This window comes from Diceros bicornis, unplaced genomic scaffold, assembly GCF_020826845.1.
Source record: "Diceros bicornis minor isolate mBicDic1 unplaced genomic scaffold, mDicBic1.mat.cur scaffold_324_ctg1, whole genome shotgun sequence".
NCBI classification, from domain to species: domain Eukaryota; kingdom Metazoa; phylum Chordata; class Mammalia; order Perissodactyla; family Rhinocerotidae; genus Diceros; species Diceros bicornis.
Genome location: NW_026691195.1, coordinates 89,484 through 105,957, shown reverse-complemented (window position 1 = coordinate 105,957; position 16,474 = coordinate 89,484). Strand labels below are relative to the sequence as shown.

At 48.8% G+C, this 16,474-nt stretch overlaps 1 long non-coding RNA gene across 1 annotated transcript in view; it reads right to left on the bottom strand.

Moving 5' to 3' along the window:
- Nucleotides 1–6,833: 6,833 nt before the first annotated feature.
- The window catches only part of LOC131402887 (uncharacterized), a 65,135-nt gene continuing 55,494 nt past the window's right edge, over nucleotides 6,834–16,474 (bottom strand). Inside the window, exon 3 of the long non-coding RNA XR_009219046.1 lies at nucleotides 6,834–7,099. This is a non-coding gene — a long non-coding RNA (uncharacterized LOC131402887). The remainder of the gene's footprint in view (nucleotides 7,100–16,474) is intronic.

Here is a 16,474-nt window from a genome sequence, read left to right as displayed (position 1 = left end):
AGAAACACGATCTCTTCTCCTGCACAGTGAAAAAATACGGTCTCCATTTCAGACTGACCATGTTGCAGAGAAGATCCACCCAGCATGAGACTAGAGAGAAGAGAAATCCTGAATCAACTGTGGCTGAGTGATCTTAGGTTCCAGCTTACACTCAAGCATTTTGTACTTAAGTTGATTTATCTTAAGGATTAATGTTAAGTAACATAAGAATTCCTGCAGACTCTGATTATGATTTCATTAGAGTAAAATTTCTACAATTGGTGGTTCTAATACCAAAATAAAATGTACATGTGCCATGGGGCCGGCCCCGTGGCATAGCAGTTAAGTGCCCGCGCCCCGCTGCTGGCGGCCCAGGTTCAGATCCCGGGCGTGCACCGACGCACCACTTGTCAGGCCATGCTGAGGCGGCGTCCCACATAAAGTGGAGGAAGATGGGCACGGATGTTAGCTCAGAGCCGTTCTTCCTCAGCAAAAAGAGGAGGATTGACATGGATGTTAGCTCAGGGCTGATCTTCCTCACAAAAAAAAATAATAAATAAAATAAAATAAAATGTACATTTGCCATATACAGTCAGTTTACCTTAAGAAATGTCTTGACAAGATTTTCTCCAACCAACTTGACGAGATGAACCTAAGGTCTGGCCCTGTATCAATGCCTCGTTAGACCTCAGTATACAGTCCAGAACAGCAGTGGGATTGAGGATGGAAACGGTGGCTCTGAGAGGCAAGTTAGATCTGTCTCTTGGTTGAAGTTTTTCCCAGCCTGTGTAGCTGCTCTGCTACTAATTAAGACTTTGATTTGGGGCACATCCCATAGTCTCCCTGACCTTCTGCTTCCTCACTACCTAATGGGAGGTATAACATTTGGGCCACTTCACTCTTTCAGCCGTTTATTCCATATATTTATATTGAATACCAACTAGACACAGGGTCTGTACTTCTTACCACATAATGTGATCTCTCCAGATAAAAAGGGGTTGGGGAGAAGAGTTTCATGCTTTATGTTTGGGATTTTTGAACACGACTATGGATAATATGATTTCAGTAACAGCCAGATGTGGTCAGTGCCTCCAAATTATTATTCTGCTTCTCTGTGCATTTCCTAAAACTCAGAGAATGTTTCCAGGCACATCAGCCTTGATATGGAGATCAACACTGATGCTCCACTCAGGAGACCTTTATAACACCCAGGTCTGGGACACCTTACTGTCACTTGGCTTCCATATCCAGAACGGCCCCCACAACAATTCCACCCCATTCATTTATCATCCCAGTCCTTGAACGGGTGTCAGGTCACTACTGTGATGATCTGACCAAAATTCCAGGCACAGTTTGAGCTTTCTCTACATACAGCACCCCTTACCCAGTGCTGTCACCCTTGCCCATCACCCTCTGGACATTGTTAGGGACAGCTCTGGGTATAGAAGAATGTCAGTCATGTCTTAGAAATCAGTGATCTTCAAGGATGTGGCTGTGGACTTCACCAGGAAAAGTGGGCCCTGCTGGACACATCCCAGAGAAAGGCTGTACAGAGATGTGATGCTGAAGAACATCAGTCGCCTGGTCTGTGTGTGTGTTAGTCAGGGTTCTCCAGAGAAATGGAACCAATAGGTTGTGTATAGATGTATATAAGAAGAGATATAGTATAGGAATTGGCTTACATGGTTATTAAGACTGAGAAGTCACACAATCTGCCATCTGCAAGCTGGAGAACCAGGAAACTGAGTCACATGATTCATTTTATTTTATTTTTTCCAGGTCTATTGAGAGTGTAAGGTGTAGAATCTAATGATTGAGAGTGTGAGGTGTAGAATCTAATGATTTGATACATGTATGTATTCCAAAATGTTTACCTCAATAGCATTAGTTAACACATCTTCCACGTCATGTAATTGCTATTTTGTTGTTGTTATGGTGAGAACATTCAAGCTCTACCCTCATAGTGTACTGAAGTGCCTGACGTTAATTGCCAAGACTTCCGTTGGAACTGTTTCCATATCCCATAAATGTATTGCCAGCTATATGACACACCTACTTGTAAAACAACTAGATAAGAAACCAGGCCACCCTACCCTTGAAGTTACCCTATTAGAAAGCCCTTAGTAACCTAGATATCTGACTGCTTGAGTTACCCTGCTTTTCCTTTCCCATGGCTTAATTTTGGCTGCTATGTTTTAAATTTGCCAATAAATGGTGAACCCATGATAACCTAACACCCCAACCTTCAGACCCAAGAGAGGCAGAGCCCCAGGTCCCTGCTCCTCCCTCTCTCCTTTCCTGAGACTTGGCTGTGTCACCCTCGGGAGTGCTGTGTACCCTCCAGAACCTGTGAGTAATAAATCTTGGTCTTCGAGGTTCCCTGATGGTTTTTGGCTTATGTGCATGTTGCAATCGTAATAGGAACCACAAGGGCCAGACTAGCCACAACATCGACTCTGGTCAGGGAAATGTCTGTGAGGGCTCCCACACGTAGTAAGGTCTCAGTCAAGTTATTCAGGCATTCCTAGCTGATAGCATCACTATGAATAGGCTGAGACCACCACAACACATAGCTCACATTCAAGTATAAAATACAGTGTTGATAATGCTAGTCACCATGCTGTGTATTAGATCCCCAGAACTTATTCTTCTTACAACTGAAAGTTTGTACCCTTTGACCAACATCTCCCCATTTCCCTTACCCCTCGGGCCCTGGCAACCACCATTCTGCTCTCTGTTTCTATGAGCTCAGTGTTTTTAGATTAGTATTTGACTTTCTGTATCTGACTTATTTCACTTAACATAATGTCCCTAGGGTTCATCCATTTTGTCACAAATTGCAGGATTTCCTTCTTTTTTATGGCTGAATAATTTTCCATTATATATATATGCACACACACATATACACACGCACGTGTATGATCACATTTTCTTTATCAGTTCATCCATCTATGGATACTTTGGTTGTTTCCATGTTTTGGGCGTTGTGAGTAATGAGCAAGGAACATGGAAGTGTAGATAACTCTTCAAGATAATGATTTTGTCTCCTCCGTATATGTATAGCCAGAAGTGCAACATCTGGATCATATGGGAGTTCCACTTTAATTTTTTGAGGAACCTGCACACTGTTTTCCGTAGTGGCTGCGCCAGTTTACATTCTCATCAACAGTGCACCAGAGTTCCCTTTTCTCCACATCCTTATTAGCATTTGTTATCTCTTATTTATTTTGATAATAGCCATTCTAACTGTTGTGAGATAATATCTCAGTGTGATTTTGGTTTGCATTTCCCTGATGATTAGTGATGTTGACCAACTTTTCGTGTACTTGTTGGCCATTTGTATGTCTTTTTTGGAAAAACTTGTCTATTAAGGTCCTCTGCCCATTTTTTTAATTGGATGTTTTGTTTGTTTTTGCTGTTGAGTTACATGAGTTCCTTCTTATTTTGCATATTAATCCCATATCAAATATGTGTTTTGCAAATATTTTCTCCCTTTCTGTGGGTTCCCTTTTCATATTGTTGATTATTTCTTTTGCTGTGCAGAAAGAAGCTTGTTAGATTGATGTAGTCCCACTTGTTGATTTTTGCTTTTGTTGATTGTGCTTTTGGTGTCATATCCAAAAAAATTGTTGCCAAACAGATATCAAGGGTCTTTTCCCCTGTGTTTTCTTATAGTAGTTTTATGGTTTCAAGTCTTAATGTTAAATCCATAAACCATTTTGAGTTAATTTTTGTTGATGGAGTAAGGTAGGGGTCCAATTTCATTCCTTTGCAAGTGAATATGTACTTTCCCCAACACCATTTGTTGACTAGACTATCCTTTCCCCATTGAGTATTCTTGGCTCCCTTGTCAAATATTAGTGTATATGCATGGGTTTATTTCTGGGCACTTGATTCTGTTCCATTGGTGTATGTGTCTGGATTTATGCCAGTACCATACTGTTTTTATTATTACAGTTTGTGTAATAATTTGATTCAGGAAGTACAGTGCCTCCGGCTTTGTTCCTCTTTCTCAATATTGCTTTGGCTATTTGGGCTCTCGTGTGGTCTATAAAAATCTTATGTTTTTTTTCTATTTATGTAAAAAATGCCATTAGAGATGGCTTTGGATAGTACAGACATTTTAACAATATTAATTCTTCTGATCCATGATCACAGGATATCTTTCCATTTATTTATGTCTTCTTCAATTCTTCCATCAGTGTTTTATAGTTTTCAGTATACAGATCTTTTATTACTTTGGTTAAATTTATTCCTAAGTCATTTATTGTTTTTGTTGCTATTGTAAATGGGGATTTTTAAGAATTTATTTTTCAAATAGTTTATTATTAGTGTATAGAAATACAACTAAGATTTCTATGTTTATTTTGTATCCTGTACCTTTACTAAATTTGTTTATTAGTTCTAACAGTTTTTTGGTGGCGTCTTTAGGATTTTCTACATAGAAGATTGTGTCATCTGCAAACAGAGACAATTTTACTTCTACTTTCTGATTTAGATGTCTTATTTCTCTTCCTTGCCTCATTGCTCTGGCTAGGACTTCCAGTAGTAAGTTGAACAGAAGTGGTGAAAGTGGGCACTCTTGTCTTTTTCCTGATCTTTGAGGATAAGCTTTCAACCATTCTCTGTTGAGTATGATGGTAGCTGTGGGCTTGTCCTATATGCCCTTTATTATGTTGACGTTTATTTCATCTATACCCAAATCGTTAAGAGTTTTTATCAGGAAAGAATGTTGAGTTTTGTCAAATGGTTTTTCTACATATGGAGAGGATCATTCAATTTGTATCTTTATTCTATTAATGTTGCGTATTATGTTTATTGATATGCGTAAGTTGAACCATCTTTGTATCTTAGGGGTATTATCCCTACTTGATCGTGATGTATAATCCTTTTAATGTGCTGCTGAATTTGGTTTGCTAATATGAGAATTTAGCATCTGTATTGATCAGGAATATTGACCTGTAGTTTTCTTTTCTTGCAGTGTCCTTATCTTGCTTTGGTATTAGCATCATGTTGGCCTGGTAAAATGAGTTTGGGAATGTTTCCTCCTCTTTAATTGTTTGGAAGGGTTTGAGAAGAATTGGCATTGATTCTTCTTTAAATGTTTGGTAGAATTCACCCTGAAGTCATCTGGTCTTGGGCTTTTCTTTGTTGGGAGGTTTTTTTTGATGACTGTTTCAATCTCCTTACTCCTTAATGGTCTCTTCAGATTTTTTTATTTCTTCATGATTAAGTCTTAGTAGATTGTGTGTTTCTAGGAATTTATATATTTCCTCTAGGTTGTCCACTTTGTTGGACTATAATCGTTTGTAATAGTCTCTTATGATCCTTTATATTTCTGTTTTTGAAACTCTCTGTGAATTTTTCAGTCAATCCTCGTGTACTTCAGCTCCAGAATTTCTGTTGAGTTCTTTTTATGATTTCTCTGTTTTGAACTTCTTATTTTGTTCCTGTATTCTCTTTCCATTTTACTTGGTTGTCTGTGTTCTCTTCTAGCTCACTGAGCTTTGTTCAGACTGTTATTTTCAATTTTTTTTGTTGGCAGTCAATAGATCTGCATTTCCTTTGGGTCAGATACTGGTGCTTTATTTTGTTCCTTGGTACTGTCATGTTTCCTTGATTATTCTTGATGCTTGTGGCATTTTGTTGGTGACTGTGCATTTGAAGAAGTAGGCACCTCTTTCTGTCTTTACATACGGGCTGCAGCATGTATGAAGGGAAATCCCTTCACCAATCAGTTTATGTAGAGATTCTGGATGGGCATTCTGGTGGTGGGTATGAACAGGATTGCTGCTAGAGTCCTTGAGCAGGCTTCTTTGGTACCTAGGTCAGCAGGTGGGCAGGCCATGCACCTGGGTTCCCAGGGGCCAGTCTGGTACCTGGGTTCACAAAAGCAGGTCTGGAACCTGGGTCCACTGGAGCAGGTGTGGCACCTAAGTCCGTAGTGGTTGGTCTGGGGCCTGGGTCTATTTGGGTGGACCTGGGTGTTGAGTTAGCAAGAACTGACTAGGCACCAGGGACCACTGGGGTGCGTCTGGTGACTGGGTTTGCGAAGGCAGCCTGGCTTCTGGGTCCAGGAGCCAACCTGGTGCTAGTGTGAAACTTGAGCCTGAGTTCACAGGAGCTCACCTGGTGCTGGGGTGTGCCTGACACCTGGGTTCACAGGGATGGTCCTGGACCTGAGTTTGTGGTGCGTGGCATGGTGCCGGTGTCCATTGCGGACAGGCCTGGATCCTAGGTTCATGGAGGCAGACCTGATGGGTGGGAATGTAATATTGGGTCTGAAGCCTGGACCCAAGCGGGCAGCCATGGATCCTGGGTTCCTAAGGTCAGCTTTGTGCAGAGACGGGCCTGGAGCCAGAGTACATGTGGAGAGTCATAGAGCCTGGATGTATGAGGCCAGCCTGATGTTGGGTTCTACTGGGGCAGGCCGGGACCTTGTGTCCACTGGAGTAGGCCAGGAGCCTTGTTCTACTGGAACCTGGGGCTGCAGGGGCCATATTTCACTGGGTGGGGTGCCAGAGCATAAGACTGCAGGAGCAAGTCTGGAGCCTGGGTCCACAGGTGCCAGTCTAGAGCCTGGGGCTGCAGGTGCTAGCCTGGAGACTGGGTCTACAGAGCCGGGCCAGGCACTGGGCCAGACCAGAGCCTGGGAATGCAAAGTCTATCTTGGTGCTGGGTTGAACATAGGGGCTGGGTCTACAGGTGCCTGGGGCTGTGGGGACAGGCTTGGCTCTGGGGTTCACTGGGGGGGGGCAGGTACTGGGGTCTGGTGAAGTTGGGTGCTCACTTCATTCTCCTCTCCCAACAGGGAGAGTATGTTCCCTAGGCTGGAGTGCTCAGGCTCGGGGGGGAGTGGGCAGGGTAATGTAAAACTGTTCTTTCTACTCTCTTGAATGAGTCTTTCCTTGTTTCTGTGGTCCGCCAAGGTGCTTTAATCACTCACCTGGAATCTTTGGCTCTTGTGAAGATATTTTCATGAGTGGATCATTATTCGAATTGAAGTTTCCACAACGGGATAAGTGGTGGAAGAGCTTATTCCACCATTTTGCTGACATCAGGCTAGGAATTGAGCCTTCAGTTAAAACTAATGCCGAGAAATAAGGGACAAAATAGAAACCTGCAATATAGACAGGGAAGGAAAGGCCATTGAGTACAAAAAGAAAAGGGTATAGTGCCGTGTGATGGATTGTAAGATAGGTGATAGAAGTATTTCAAGAAGAGAGGGACGAACTGTGTCAAATGCAACAAATACTATAAATTTTGAGATAACTCTTAAGGTGAGGGAAATATACTAAAAATGAAATATTGTGATCATTGTAGAATTCTGTAGAATTATAAAAATCATTGAATTATACACTTATAGGTGAATCTTAGGATATATAAGATATACTTCAATGTATTGCATAGCTATGAAAGTGTGGTTTCCTTTCAGAGTCAGGAGGCAGGACAAAGAGGCCGAGACGTCACTCCGGCCTCCAGGGCGTCACACGTTGCCATTTGTGGATGCGTCGTGAGGCTCCTCCTCAGAACCAGGGCTGCTCAAGGAAGAGCTCACTTCCTAACGTGCGGAAGAATACTTGCCACAGTGGCTTGAAATGGGCCTTTCGAGGTGACATTTCAGTGACATTTTCCCCTTCCTGAAGACGCATGTAATTTTGTACATTCCAACCGGGGATAGAACTGTACCTGGTGAAGAAAACACATCTTTGAAGGCGCTAACCTCGAAAGCTCCCTAGATGTCAGTGACCGAGGGAGGAGGGGGTTCTTCTGACCTCCGTCTTGCCTTTGAGAGAGGAGCGGCGTGTTTCCACTTTTGTGAACTTCCGGGAACCCCGCTGCCACCCCGATCCCTGGTTTGGCTGGGAAGGTGGGAGGTGGCGAAGCAAACATCCCGTCACCAGAGAATCCCGTCGAAGGCCGCGCTTGGAAAATGAGTCTGCAAAGAAACAGTTCACGCCACGCGTGGAGCCCTTGACCATCGTGTCGTGAACGTGCACAGAGCCCAGAGGTGGGCAGGGGTGGACGGGGACGAGCGACTCCTTCTCCACTTGGGCCCTACTGACCACCTGCAGCTCTAGGGCCCCCAAAGGGCCCCCGCTCAGTGGGGCTCCTGTGCCATGCCACGGTGCACCCCACTTCCGTGGGCACCTCTTATTAAATGTGTGCCCAGATGGTCCCTGAGGATGGGGCCCCGCCTGTTGTCCCCACCTAGAAGTCCAGCCCCGGGAGGCGGGCTGCGGTCCTGCGCTGGACTGAATGTCCACTGTCTGGAACAGGGACTGCGGCTTTGGCGGCTCACAGGTCAGATTTACAGGAGGAAGGGAAGGGCCTGGCTGCCCGCAGTGCCAGCTCCTGGTGCTCTGTCACCCCACACTCACACAGCAGTGCCCTCCCCTCCTCCGTGCCGTGCTTCCTGCTGTCGCCTCCCTCAGGCTGCAGGGGCCTCTCTTCCCACCTGCCTCCAACCTTCAAGTCCTCCCTGTCCTCCAAGGCCTCGTCCAGATGCCACTCCCTCTGGACAAGCCGCCCCCTGCCGCCCCCCCCGCCCCCACGCCACCGCCACCCCGCCCTCCCCGCCTAATTACCCCATCACGTGCCCCCTCCTCACTGACTGTTTCCAGGAGGCCCACCACCACCACACACACCCTTTATCGAGTAGTGTAGCTTTAGAGGCAGTCCCGAAGATGGTAGTACCGTACCTTCCTCTCACTATGTTCTGCTTCAATACTGGGGAGGCGTGTTGAGTCTGCCGCTGGGATCTTCACTAGGATTGTCTTGACTCTGTAGATCCTGTTGGGAAGAGCTGACATCTGCTGAACAATACCGAGTCAACCTATGAAGAAACATGGAGGAAGTCTGCATTGCTGTTGGTCTTCTGTGATTTCTTCTGTCAGCGTGTTGTAGACCTCCTCACATCGATCTTGTGCGTAAGTGTTTAGATTTACACCTGTGTGTGTCATTTTTGATGCTGATATCAATGATGTGTTTGTAACTTTAAATTCGAGGTGTTCACCGTTAGTATAGAAGAGAGTTGAGAATCATTTTCAAGCCCATTCATTAGCACGGTGATTAAGTCTTCCACAACCTGTGATGAGGCTCTGTTCTGCCTCGGGCTGTCTCTTCAGGCCTGGGATCCCTGGTCAGGAAGGTAGAGCCAGATCCAGTCCCCTGGGTGTTCACGGCACTCTTGATCCTACCGTCCCCCGGGGAGTGGAGGGTTTTGTGGGCTGTAAGCAGCGAAGAACCGCCACCGCCCCACTCTCCCCAGTTTGTTGCTGCGTCCCCGCTGTCCCCATCCGCGAGAACGCTTGGTGCCGCTGTTCGCAAACCAGTCGGCTAAACGACTTTTCACATCTGATCCCGTGATCGTCTGTTTTCTTTGCACTCCAGACGAAACCTAAAATCTGCAGATTTAGTTTCACATACACAATACTGCTACCACCTTGTATGGGCAGAACTTTCCGTGGACTCTACCCCCCCTTCTGCTCTGGGGAGACTTTGGCCAGGAGGGCCAATGGCCCTGGGAGGCCACCGTCAAGCTGTTCCCTTCTGTGAAGGAATTTCCGACCCGGCGACATGATGCAGGGAGCTCAGCCTCCAGGCGTCCTCTATGGGGAATGTGGATCTGAGAATTTCTGCCTGTTCTTCCAAGGGGATACGTAGGGAAGGGGAATTCATGCGACCCACGGTGGACATGTCCTGTGGTTTGCCTCCGACGACAAAGGGAGAGGCAAGCCCTGGCTGAGCTCCCTTCCTGTGACAGCCAGGGAGAGCCAACGCTACGGAGAGATGGCACAGCCTCGGAACAAATGCATGGCTGGGAGTGTACAGCCGAGTCAAGGGAAGGAGCACAGGCCTGTGAGACCAGAGCCAGCCTTGGGTCCTGCTCCAAATCCCAGAGAGGTGATCTGCAGTGTCCTGGAAAGGGAGGAGCTGGCTCGATCTCGGTGGTTCTTCTTTTATGATCGGAGTTTCGTGGGTGCAGGGGAATGTGCTGGAGTGGACCCCACATCCCCGGCTCTGCCTTGAGCATGAGGAAGAGCCATGGGGCTCTTATCCCCCAGTTCTGTGCCGGGGAAAGAAAGAGGCTTCCAGAAAATTCCCAAGGACTGAACTTGACTGTGAGCTCCCCGTGAGGCTGGGCCTGGAGGGAGCAGAAGCAGATACTGATAAGCCTTCCAGAACCGTGACTTCCCGCACAGGTCACACGCACATCCGTGGACACACACCATTCCTCACAACCACAGGGCAGACGCACGAGGTCAGGCGATTACCCTTCTCATGGGCTCCCCTCCCACAGCATCCGTTACGGGAAGTTGCATGACTGGGAGATACATTTAAGTACTCGTATATATCTTTAGCTGCTCTTCTGCTCTTTACTGTTACGTCTTCTCAAGCCGAGGAATATTTCCCGAGGCGACCTTGAAGAAATTAATTGGAAATCTGAAGACTAAGGAGGGACTGCGCTACGATGACGTGTATGTCCACATGCAGATCTGGAAAAAGTCGCAGGCTTAGTACAATCCACTAAAGTAGACTTTTGGTGCTCACGTAACTCAGTCATGCTTTTCTCTGCCTTCACACTGCACGTGTCATGATGGGGACTGGATAGGTCCTGTGATAGGTATTGGAGACTAAGCGGTGACACTGACAGGGAGACGCTTGAGCAGAGACCTGAAGGGAAGGAGGGAGACCAGCACGTGGGTCTCACAGGACAGGGATTCAAGGCAGAGAGAAGAGGAAACGTCAAGCCCTGGGGCAGGAGCATCTTGGCGCACTCGTGGAGCAGGAAGGAGGCCTGCGAGGCTGGGGCAGAGCGCGTGAGGGCCCAGCTGTGCAGTTCGACCGGGGAGGTAAGCGGGGGTCAGATCCCGTAGGGCTCCTGGGGCATGGGTGTGTTTGACTTGCACTCTGATGAGTGGAAAGCTGCTGGGGGCGTTAACTGAGGACGGACCTGACTGGATCCTCTGGAGCTGGGTGGAGAACCGACTGCACGGCTGAGGGCAGGAGAAGGAGCTTGGTTAGGAGCAGCCACGCTCATGTTGTCAAAAGGTGAAGGCGACTCTGAACAGGTAGGGTAGCGGGAGGCAAGGAATGGCCGGATGAGGGCATTACTCTGATGCTGGGAATGAAGGCTTTGCCGATGGGGTGGAGGTGAAGAGGAGAGAGGGGAGAGGTCAAGAAAGACCACAAAGCTGGGGCCTGAACCCCCGTCGGGGTGGAGTTGCCCACGTGGAAAAGAGGGAGAGCGGGTTCAGGGGAGAATTGGAGTATGGTGTGGGCTCGTTCGATGTCCACATGGGGACGTCACGGAGGCAGCTGGGTGGGTGTGAGTCCGGACTGGATGGCAAGGTGTGGAAAGGATAAATAAACGTGGAAGTCACGACAGCACAGATGTCATTGAAGTCCGGAGACTGGCTAAGGTCAGCAAGGGCTCAAAAGCGGTCCAGGATCTACGTCCTGGGTCAACACTGATGCTGAGAGGTTTGGGAGAAACACAGACGTCAGCGATGGAGACAGAGAAGGAAAGGCTACTGAGGTCAGAGAAACACGCCAGCCGACGACAAGACAATCCTCGAAAGAGTAGAATGGACCGAACCGGCAACGAAGTGATGGAAGCATTTCAAGGAGAAGGGACCGACTGTGTCGAATGCAGCCAAGAGAGTCAAGGGTGAGTGATGGACTTTTCCTACAATGGCACTGTGATAGTTACACAACTCTGCACTTGTACAGAGAAAAATCAGTGAATTGGCGTATTTCGGTGTGTGAATTGATGACACTAAATTGTGCCTCAAGAAAACGGTTTCAAAATAAAAGGGCATTTAGCGTGTATCTACCCAGCATTTCTGCTCCCGGGTATTCTTCCCCCAAGGTAAATGAAACTACGTGCTTATAAGGCAGACGTATACGTGAATTTTCACAGCATCTCTGTTCATAACATACCACGCTTGAACTAACGCAGAAGTACATTATTATGTGAAGGGCTGGACATTTTGGGATATATTTACATGAGGTCAAAATACTCAGCCTTCAAAGGAGGGCGTACTGCTTATTCAAAGAAAAATATATAGATCTCAAAAAACATTGCTTTGAGCAAAACAGACAGACATCGAACTGTAGGCCGTGATTTACTTCCTTTTCATGAAGTTCTGCCACGACCCAACTGAAGGATGTCAACAGAAATGAAAACAGAGGCTGCGCATGTCGAGGGTGGTTGGGTCTCAATTGAAACGTTGCAGAGGGCTGTTTTCTGTAGTCATGGGAATGATTCATATAGGGGAGGGGGTTTGGACACTCTAGGGGTTCGTGAAGTGTCGAAGATTTGTCAAGTCATGCAGCTAATGTTGACACGTTTCGCTCTATTTTCATTTGATTTGACTAAAAAGCGAAAAGAAAGAGGGAAATCAGAAGGAACACTGAACCGTCATGGAGCTACGCATAGTTTATTTCCAGATCTCCCCCCAGCCCCACCATGTAAGTGACCTTTCCAGACTGTCAGTTGCCGGTCGGGTTCCAGGCGGAATGTCGGGAGCCGACATTTGTTGTGGCTGGTGTTGCCACGGTGACTGGGCAGAGCCCTGTGGTGGGTCAGTGCCATGGAGGGGCTGCCGTCCTCTGTGGAGCTGGGCTTTGGGCCGATCCTCGGCAAGCTGGGCGAGGTGGTGGTGGCGCTGCTGCCCGATGGCCTGAGTCCACGCCTCACTTGCCACAGCCTCCAGTGGGAGACAGTGATGCGCCCACCTGTCGTCGGTTTACTGGTGGGTCTCTTATTTCTCTTCAGACTTGTTCAGTCTGTTAGAAGTCGACGTTACGTGAGACGTGAAAAGCGGCTGGCAGAAGCAGTGGCTGCAGCGATTGAGGAGAAATGCCAGCTCATTGACAAGCTCAGCGCTGCTCAAGAGGAGTATATGGGGATCGACTCGTCTTCAGAGAACGCCAGGCTAGAGAGAGAGTCGCTAAATATACCCGGCCTCACAGACGCTTCCCGAAAGGTGACGAGGACCAACTCAGTGCTGATGGAGGAATTAACTGGCCTGGTTCGAGAACTGAAGGCAGAGAGAGCCAAACGGTCGAAAGAAGAAGGAGAGATGGCCGAGATGCTAAAAGCGCTCGCGTCCATAGACGCGGTCGTGAGATCCAGCACGTCACGAGGAGCTTTGCCAAAGCTGCCCGGAGGCCGAGAGCCAAGCCCTGCTGGTCCCTTCCCCGGCGGTGGGCCTGGGTCTTAAAGCGGGGCTGTTCTCTCCCCCTCCACGCAGGCCTCCCAAGCCGCCTGGCTGCCTCCAGCCAGCTGGACCTCCATCGGAGCGTTCCTGAGGCCAGTGGATGCAGGGGAGCCCCTTCGCTGGGCTGGAGATCCTGTACCTTCGCCTGCTGGACACCGCAGACGGCTCCTTCGCGGTCAGTTCCTCCAAATCGACAGACTTTTGGAATTCCTAGAGCACACCAAGAAAAGTGGGACTTTGTTTCACTTCACGGACTGTTTGGATTATCCCTCGTTAGTAGTGAAGAAGAGACTGATCTTTTCCTTAAATTGAACCTTCATCAAACTACCTTTCTCTAGACGATATTGTGTAAATATTATGTATATATTAAACTTCAGTGAATTATTAACGGTGTCTGTCTCAGTGTTGCATTGAAAGTTGTAAATGTGCGCCATGTAGCAGTCAAGACTTTTAGCAATCGACAGCAGTCTTGTTTCAGAGTAGTATTCCCAACAGTCGCGACTCACAAGTCGAAGGAGCTTTCTTGGACTAAGTGTGTAGTGGTTAGAAAAAGAAAAAGCTGATCGATCTCTTTGGGGATCAAGTTAGATTGCCTGGTTAGAGAGAGGTTTGCCTTCTTTTGTGACTTGATTCTAATGTGGCAACGGCTAAACAATTTTCAAGAAACAAATGATAAACTACGTGGAGGTTTGTCCTTGCACTACACGAAGGCCGAGGGAGAGTTTACTGATGAAGAGGAAATCACCTTTGACATCTGGGGGGAACCTCCTCGTTGCTGCCCTCGGCCCCCTCTACTCACCAGCTAACGCTCCACACTGGAAAGCTGAGGGAAGTCTCAGGGGTTTCTCTCCCATGTGACGAAGTGAGGGTCTCGATCATTCCTAGTTTCACTCACAGATAATGTCCCCCAGTTAGGCAACGAGCACCAGCTGCGGATGACTCTAGTGGCAGGAAAGCAGCAAGTGGCAGTTGGAGCAAATAGGAGGGGTCACATGAGACAAATGGCAGAGACAGCATCAGCAGCACAGAAAGGATTTCTCCTCTTAAGTCGAGAGAAAGCAACAAACCAAAAACCTGTGCTTGCCTTGGCAACAGAGCAATGAAGACTAGAATGCGAGAGCCTGCCCTTGTGTTGCTGACATTTTAGGAAGGACAGGCAGGTGCTAAAGAATCAAATTGAGTAGAAGACATGGCATATTAGGTGATAACGAATGTTCTGGAGAAGAATAAACAAGGCAGGGTAAGGGGTGATGGGTGTGGGAATGGGGGGCACACTTGCCTAGACACACACTCTCGGTGGGAGTGGTCACCTGAGCACTGAGGAGCCCTGGAGGAGAGCTCTGTAGGCAGGGGGGGCAGAACGGGCCATGGCTCTGAAGGCGGCATGAGCACGGTGAGTGTGAGAAGCGACCAGGAGCCAGAGTGGCCCGAGTGCAGTGAGTGAAGCCAGAGAGAAGGGGGTCAAGGCCATCAGGGGTCAGAAGGTGGAGGGAGTCGAATCCACCGTAAAGAGTTTGGTTTCCCTTTCAGAGGACAGAAGCTGCCATGGGGAAGAGGAGAACAGAGGGAAACCTGTGGGAGAGCATGGCAGGGACTCGAGGCTGAGGATGGTGAAGGCTGCCCCCGGGCAGCGGTGGAGGTGGAGACGGAGAGATGGGGTGGGATCCGGGACCTGTCCTGCAGGCAGAGACCGTGAGACGTGCTGATGCCTGTGGGTGTGAGAAAAGAGAGGCGTCGGCATGGGGACGGGAGCCCCAGGTGAGGGGTGGTGTCCTTCAGCGAGATGGGGGGAATGGCAGAGGAGTGCCTTTGGACGGGAAATCAGAGTGGGTCTCTGTGAGAGTTAGGTTTCAGGGCCCCTCAGCCAGCAGAGTAGAAATACCGAATGTTCGGAGGAGACAGGTGTCTGCGCTCAGAGGAGCGTTCACGGCTGCAGATAGAAGTACGCAGGGGCATCGGGGAGGGAAGTTCCCGTAGCAGAGACGATGTCCAAGGGCCGAGAAGATGCCACAGGGTAGACTCCATGGGCCTGTTTGCGGCGAGAGCCCATCTTACAGATGCAGAAGCTGAGGCCCAGAGAAGTGAAGTGAATATTTACCTCTTCCTTTCTCTGGAGTGGAAGGGTCAGTAATCAGCCCAGGCCTGCCTCTGGTGTCCTGGGCTTGGAGGCCTCACAGATGAAAACAGTAGAGAACAGAAGCCAGGTGTCCCATGGGAGCCAGGTGACCAGGGGAGCACAGGAAGCCTCAAGCAGCTGTCTTGAAGGTCCACTGAGCCTGAATCCATTTGTGGGGTTGGGGGTGGTGGGGGCGGGTCGAGGGGGCTGGGAGGCCCTAAAAGATGGTGTGTGTAGCTGGCGTGGGTTTTATGGTGGCATTTCTAGGGGACAGAGATGAAGCTGGCCTCTCTTCTTTCCTCTTGATACTTCTCCTGTCCCCATTTCTTTCTTTGTTTTTGGCAGGGAGGGCCCGGGGGTGATGCCAGTTCTCAGGTTTTAGGGCAGCTCCTCGCTCTGGAAGCGGGGTTGCCTTTTAGAGCCAGGAGGAAGGGCCGAGAGGCCCAGACGTCGCTCCGGGCTCGAGGGCCTCACACGTTGCCATTTGTGGATGCGTCGTGAGGCTCCTCCTCAGAACCAGGGCTGCTCAAGGAAGAGCTCACTTCCTAACACGCGGAAGAATACTTGCCACAGTGGCTTGAAATGGGCCTCTCGAGGTGACATTTCGGTGACTTTTTCCCCTTCCTGAAGACGCATATAATTTTTACATTCCAAACGGGTATAGAACTGTACCTGGTGAAGAAAACAGATCTTTGAAGGCGCTAACCTCGAAAGCTCCCTAGGTGTCAGTGACCGAGGGAGGAGGGGGTTCTTCTCACCTCCGTCTTGCCTTTGAGAGAGGAGCGGCGTGTTTCCACTTTTGTGAACTTCCGGGAACCCCGCTGCCACCCCGATCCCTGGTTTGGCTGGGAAGGTGGGAGGTGGCGAGGCAAACATCCCGTCACCAGCGAATCCCGTCGAAGGCCGCGCTTGGAAAATGAGTCTGCAAAGAAACAGTTCACGCCACGCGTGGAGCCCTTGACCATGGTGTGGCGAACGTGCTCAGAGCCCAGAGGTGGGCAGGGGTGGACGGGGACGAGCGACTCCTTCTCCACTTGGGCCCTCCTGACCACCTGCAGCTCTAGGGGAACCCCCCCAAAGGGCCCCCGCTCAGTGCGGCTCCTGTGCCATGCCACGGTGCACCCCACTTCCGTGGGCACCTCTTATTAAA